This window comes from Microcebus murinus, chromosome 10 (genome assembly GCF_040939455.1).
Source record: "Microcebus murinus isolate Inina chromosome 10, M.murinus_Inina_mat1.0, whole genome shotgun sequence".
NCBI classification, from domain to species: Eukaryota; Metazoa; Chordata; class Mammalia; order Primates; family Cheirogaleidae; genus Microcebus; species Microcebus murinus.
In genome coordinates this window covers 74,101,462-74,108,481 of record NC_134113.1, presented here as the reverse complement: position 1 = coordinate 74,108,481, position 7,020 = coordinate 74,101,462, and the positions used below count along the sequence as shown (strand labels likewise).

Genomic DNA, 7,020 nt, shown 5'->3' with positions numbered 1-7,020 from the left:
ACCAAGGCTGTTACTGAATTGGGGAATTGGGTGGAGAGTTGGATTTACAAGGGATTTCATTTTTTGTTCAAAAAAATGTTGTTATTCAGTGACAGAACTTTGCTGTTTTCTGAGGTTTTGTTTTTTTTACCTCTCCCTCCTTCCCCTTTTTTTTTTTAATGGAGTGTGCTGATATCTCTATAATATTGTTCAGATGACCGCAGAACCTGGAAAAGCTGTTGCTGCTATTGATGCATAACATACTGCTATTATTGGTCTTTTTTACATAAATTACATATATATATAATTTGAATTTTGGGAAACTTTAGCTGTGCTGTCAACTTTGGGAAAAGTATCCCAGTTTACCGTGTTGAGTTGGCATTGTACAGAAATTAACAGTCATATTGGTCTAGAAACATTAAACCTAATTTTTTTTTGCATTTGTACAGGGGTAACGCACTGTATTAAATATATAAGGTTTTATCTACATGGGTTTGATTACAGAAACTAATAAAGTATTCTCTAACGAAAAAAAATGTTATTACATTATCTTTACGATGAGAACTATATCTATATATACCGTGTTTCCCCCAAAATAAGACAGGGTCTTATATTTATTTTTCCTCAAGAAGACACCCTAGGGCTTATTTTCAGGGGGTGTGTTATTTTCCCCTCAAAGCCTCAGCTTGCAGCTCGCACAGGATGGCTGGGACCTGACAGGGGGAGCCGACCTTGTTGGTGGGGCTGCCTGCACCTTTCCAGTCACCTCTGGGATAGAGGCTGTCACGATGGGGCAGATGAGAAGGGCTGCTCATCTTCTTTGCTGCTCTGGGACGAAATGCATGGGTTGTGCAGATGCGCTGCGTAGCCATGCCCAGCACTAGGTCTTATTTTCGGGGTAGGGCTTCTGTTGCTCAAATGCATGGGCTTATTTTATGGGTATGTCTTATTTTCGGGGAAACACAGTATATATGCACACATACATAAATATTTTTAAAGCTAGACAGACTGAAATGTTGTGGCATTATATGGTCTGGTATAAAGAGGGTCATGAGTCCATTTCACCCTACAGGAGAATAATGTCTGTTACCAAGGAAAATCGTGTGAACTAATTCATCGTTTATGTATTATAGATATATTTTTAAATCAATAAAAGAAGAAACCTATGTCTAACCAAGCAGTGATTGAGTTCTCTCACAATGTGAAAAAAATAACACAATATGGCCTTTAAACATCATTGAGGGCCGGGCGCAGTGGCTCACGCCCGTAATCCTAGCACTCTGGGAGGCCGAGGTGGTGGATTGCTCTAGGTCGGGAGTTCAAAACTAGCCTGAGCCATACCCCGTCTCTACTAAAAATAGAAAGAAATTAATTGACCAACTAAAATATATATATAGAAAAAATCAGGCAGGGTGCGGTGGCTCACGCCTGTAATCCTAGCACTCTGGGAGGCCGAGGCGGGTGGATTGCTCGAGGTCAGGAGTTCGAAACCAGCCTGAGCGAGACTCTGTCTCTACTATAAATAGAAAGAAATTAATTGGCTAACTAATATATATAGAAAAAATTAGCCGGGCATGGTGGCACATGCCTGTAGTCCCAGCTACTTGGGAGGCTGAGGCAGAAGGATTGCTTGAGCCCAGGAGTTTGAGGTTGCTGTGAGCTAGGCTGACGCCACGGCACTCACTCTAGCCTGGGCAACAAAGCGAGACTCTGTCTCAAAAATATAAATAAATAAATAAATAAATAAAATAAAAAAATACACATCACTGAGGCCTAAAAACTCCCTCCATCAGGTGGGGGAAGGAGCGAGCAGCTTGGTTCTCCAGGCTGTCCGGCACAGCTGATATTGAGAACATGCACTATGACGAGGGTCAAGTTGATGGCATTTTCTATTGCAAGCACACTTTGCAGTTTCGATTTATACCATGTAAATTCCAAGCAATGCTGCGTTTATGACTTCCTTTGATTGGGAAGAGACCATTCCACGTCACGTTACTGTTTCCTCTACTTCCTATCAATGGCGACTCTCCTTTTCCATGACATATAAAGTCCATTTAACAGTATACCTTGCAGCAAAGCTTTTCTTAAATCTTTTAAATTTTTTTCTTTTAGAGATAAGGTCCCGCTCTATTACACAGGCTAGAGTGCAGTTACAAGATCATAGCTCACTGCAGCCTTGAACTCCTGGGCTCATGTGATCCTCCTGCCTCAGCCTCCTGAGCAGCTGGGACTATGAGAGCATAGCGGTTTAAGCTTAAACTTTTAGTAGTTAAATTGCTTCTTTTATCTGTAAATACCTTTCAAATTATTTTTCAATTTCTCAGACTTCTACTTAACTTACAGACTTTTTGGAATTGGTATGAAATTAGTTTCTTACTACTTAGCCTTTCTGAGCCTCAGTTTTCTGAGCTTAGTTTTAAGTAATTTTTTTTTTTTTTTTTTTGAGACAGTCTCGCCCCGTTGCCTGGGCTAGAGTGTCATGGCATCAGCCCAGCTCGCAGCAACCTCAAACTCCTGGGCTCAAGAGATCCTCCTGCCTCAACCTCTCAGGTAGCTGGGACTACAGGCATGCGCTGCCTGTGCCTAGCTAATTTCTTTCTATTTATAATGAGACAGTGGTCTCGCTCTTACTCAGGCTGGTCTCGAACTCCTGAGCTCAAACGATCCTCCTGCTTCAGCCTCCCAGAGTGCTAGGATTACAGGCGTGAGCCACCGCGCCCGGCCTAGTTTTAACACCTTTCATACCACTCAACGAGTTACCGCGTGTTTCCCGCACCATCTGTTATGGACCTTAGATGTCAACACGCTGTCTTGTCCACATCGAATGAAGCGATCTCATTGGTGGAAACCGTGCAGAATTTGTGCCGCCCAAGGAAAAAGGAGCTAATCTAGATACTTAGGTAAATTTTGTTTGGTCCCTCTTCATAGAGGAAAATGTTTTACGCAGTACCATACGTTAAAAAAGTACTAGGAACTTTAATTGTTTAATTAGCTGTTTGTTTTTGTAAATAAAACTTATAATTATTGAAAAACAACACCTAAAGTGCATTATGATCTGTAGTGTATTATGATTTGTGTATTATGTGTATTATGTATATATGTATTATGATGATTGAAATGTGTATTATGATGAAAGTGATTTACATTATGATGAAAGTGTATTATGATGATTTAAATAACGTGCAGTTTACCCAAAAATGTGTGGTCCCTGGCGTATGTCTTAGAGATTTCTATGCGGTGTAAAAGGTTAAGTAATTTTTAACAACCAATGGCCAAGTACAGTGGCTCACGCCTGTAATCTTAGCACTCTGGGAGGCTGAAGTGGGAGGATTGCTTGAGATCGGGAGTTTGAGACCAGCCTGAGCAAGAGCAAGACCCTGTCTCTACTAAAAATAGAAAACATTAGCCAGGCCTGGTGGTGCATGCCTACAGGCGTCCCAGCTACTCTGGAGGCTAAGGCAGGAGGATCTCGAGAGCCCAGGAGTTTGAGATTGGGCTGATGCCACTGTACTCTAGCCCAGGCAACAGAGAGAGACTGTCTCAAAAAAAGAGAAAAAAACCAATGTGCTTTCTACTTCAAGGTTAAAAAAAAAAAAAACTAAAGGAAAACAAGTTTTATTAATCAAATAAAAAAGAAAAAAAGGCAATGTGCTTTTTTTTAAGTGCCTAGCACAGTGCCTGGCACAAAATTAATAAATGGTATGGCCAGGTGCATTGGCTCATGCCTGTAATCCTAGCACTCTGGGAGGCCGAGGTGGGTTCATCGTTTGAGCTCAGGAGTTGGAGAACAGCCTGAGCAAGAGCGAGACTGCCATCTCTACTAAAAAAATAGAAAGAAATTAGCTGAACAACTAAAAATATATAGCCAGGCATGGTGGCACATGCCTGTAGTCCCAGCTACTTGGGAGCTGAGGCAGGAGGATCACTTGAGCCCAGGAGTTTGAGGTTGCTGTGAGCTAGGCTGATGCCAAGGCACTCTAGCCCGGGCAACAAAGCGAGACTCTGTCTCAAAATAAATAAATAATTAATAAATGGTAACCTGATACCTCTCCCTAAACCAGTGGGACTACAGCAGGAGTGATGTTGCTGCCTGTAGTCCTAGCTCCTTAGGAGGCTAAGGTGGGAGGATCCCCTGAGCCCAGGAGTTCAAAGCCAGCCTGGGCAAATTAGCAAGACCCCTATCTCCAATAAATAAACAACCAGTTGGACTGGTTTAGGAAACTTCTTCCTGTACTAACATAGCACCCTGTACTTATCCCCATTTTAGCATTTCTTACTATTTCCCAGGTTTGTAAGGCATCAAGGGCAGGGAGAGTGTATAGTCCACCATAATACCCCCAGCCCCTAGTTCAGCACCAGATGTGGAATAGGAACTCAATGTTTATGAAATAGATAATTGGATAAATAAACTTCTAACACTTTGCAACATCTATTATGTATTGTTAAGTTACGGATCACATTCATCTTCACGGAAATAAGCTTTCTTGGTTTTCTCATAGCTACTAATTATTTCCCCCACAATGTTGTGACTGGATTCTGTTCCAAGTGAACCTCTTTCTACTATTTCTTATATTTTTTATTATCTGTCATGGTAGGACAGCTGTGAAGCTCATTTTTACAACTGCTGAGTCTACATCTAACACTCTAATTTCGCACCCTCCACTCTCAACCTTGTTTGAAAAGCTTTGCAAGTAATTTTATCTGTCATGGCCTGTTTCAGTACCCTTAATGGTTTAACTGGCAAATGCAGAGAACTATCATTAATGAATAGACCAGTTTTATCATTCTATTTTCTATGGATTTTCGACTTGATTAAAAAAAAATAATAATTTGGGGCGGAGAACTGTGGTTACCCAACTGAATGGGAGGCAAAGAAACTAGAAGTCCCCAGGCAACTGCCAGGTTTTGGGGTTTTTTGGTTTTGGGTGTTTTTTTTCCTTTCTACCAATGACAAGGCATGCTTAACAACTTTACTCCCAGGAGAAGATATCCCATTCTGAAAAACACACCACTGTATGTGAGAAAGCCGGGGGGGAAGGAAACATTACACTGTGGGAGAGGAAACAACCGTTTGATAAGCATGTGATATAAAACACTTCTGGCAACTATCATTTCTTCTTCTCCTGCAATCTAAGAAAGGTCCATTTTCTCTAATATTTCACCAAAATGATCTCTTGCATTAGAAAAGAAACAGCCCTCATTTCCAACCCTCCACCATTCTATAGGCTCTAGAGAAATGATCTTCAAATATTTTTAAAGCAGTGCTCGCTTCGGCAGCACATATACCAAAATTGGAATGATACAAGGAAGATTAGCACGGCCCCTGCGCAAGGATGACAGGCAAATTCGTGAAGCGTTCCATAAATTTAATTTTAAAAATATTTTTAAAGTAAACTAATTGACATGTAAGATACAACTCTCTCCCAAACTCTCTGATCTTTCTCCAATTATTAAAAAAATCGAGTACATACCCTTAGTATGTTTCTCTTTTAGGAATTAATGCCCTTTTATCACTGTAGTAACATTTAACCAATTATAAAACATATATAAAAAGGACATACAGAAAGTATAGGAGCATAGAATGTGAGAATAAATAAACAGAAATAGGAGTTGTAATTTTTACTTTGTACACCTCCATGGACCAGCCTCACGGAACACTCTGGAAAACCACAGCAACATGTCACCTTCACAACCAGATCAACTGAGGGCTCTCGGGTTTGCTAACTTCTGGCCTCAATTGTACGACGTCAACTCAGTCTCCAAAATTATACTGGACAGAGACACCCAGGCTGTCTTAAAAGTGTATAACTGTGGCCACAATATCTGTGCTATCCAAGAATTGCAACCAACATGGCATGTCTTTATCCACAATAGCAGTCTTCTAAGATAAAGGCACCGGGGGAAGGAGAATACGAATTTGCCTTCTTTCTCCTCTGTGATCATTTACAATTAACCACAGAAAAAGGTAAGAGTTGGCCCTTAGTTCTTATTAAAGATGAAAACTATCTTGGTCAGAGGGAAATAGAAATAAGATTCTCCAAGCTTTTTAAACATGTTTCTTTCTTTCTTTCTTTCTTTTTTTTGTTTGTTTGTTTGAGACAGAGTCTCACTCTGTTGCCTGGTCTAGAAAGCCAGGGCATCAGCCTAGCCAGGGCATCACTTGAGCCCAGGAGGAACCTCAGACTCCTGGGCTCAAGCGATCCTCCTGCCTCAGCCTCCCGAGTAGCTGGGACTACAGGCATGCGCTACCATGCCCGGCTAAGTTTTTCTATATATTTTTAGTTGACAAATTAATTTCTTTCTATTTATAGTAGAGACGGGGTCTCGCTCTTGCTCAGGCTGGTTTCGAACTCCTGAACTCGAGCAATCTGCCCACCCCGGCCTCCCAGAATGCTAGGATTACAGGTGTGAGCCACCGCACCCAGCCTAAACATGTTTCTAAGGCTTACATTTGAGCTGAAATAACTGGTTACCTGACTGTGGATGAAACAATGGGTTAGCTCCAGTTTTAGTTCTACAATAACTAGCTGGGTGACCATGACTAAGTTTCTTCATCTGTAAAACACAAGGATGTTACGCTAGATGCTGCTAAAACATTCTCAGAGAATCGTGCGTGACCAGCGCCACCTCGTGGACATTCCCATAGTAACAGATGCCGGGGGAAGTTGCACCAGCAGGACAGAAAAGCTGCTGGTTAAAATAGCAGCAAAGGGCTTACTTCTTCCTAGCAGTTCTCTATGGCAGCCTCCTCAATAATTCCTTACTGAGAATATATGAAATAGTTTTAGTTCTTCAGAAGAAAATAAAACTTATAGCATTTATATTATGACAGATTTTTTTTCCTTTTAACAATCGAGAGACGGACACCCCAAGGATGCTCTAGAAACAGCCATAAAGATTAAGCCTATTGTGGGGGGAGGGGGTGGAAAATTTTAATTTAATTTAATTTAATTTAAAAAGACATAAGATATCCCTACTGCATCCCTCATCACTGGCTCACCTGGAAAACAAAGAATATCTGTCTGATGAGAGAGTTGAAGA

General features: G+C 41.1%; 1 non-coding gene across 1 annotated transcript; it reads left to right on the top strand.

Moving 5' to 3' along the window:
* The first annotated feature begins 5,240 nt into the window (after positions 1-5,240).
* On the top strand, positions 5,241-5,347 carry LOC142873521 (U6 spliceosomal RNA). The gene has a single exon (XR_012921541.1). It is a non-coding gene; the product is annotated as a U6 spliceosomal RNA (small nuclear RNA).
* Positions 5,348-7,020: the final 1,673 nt, after the last annotated feature.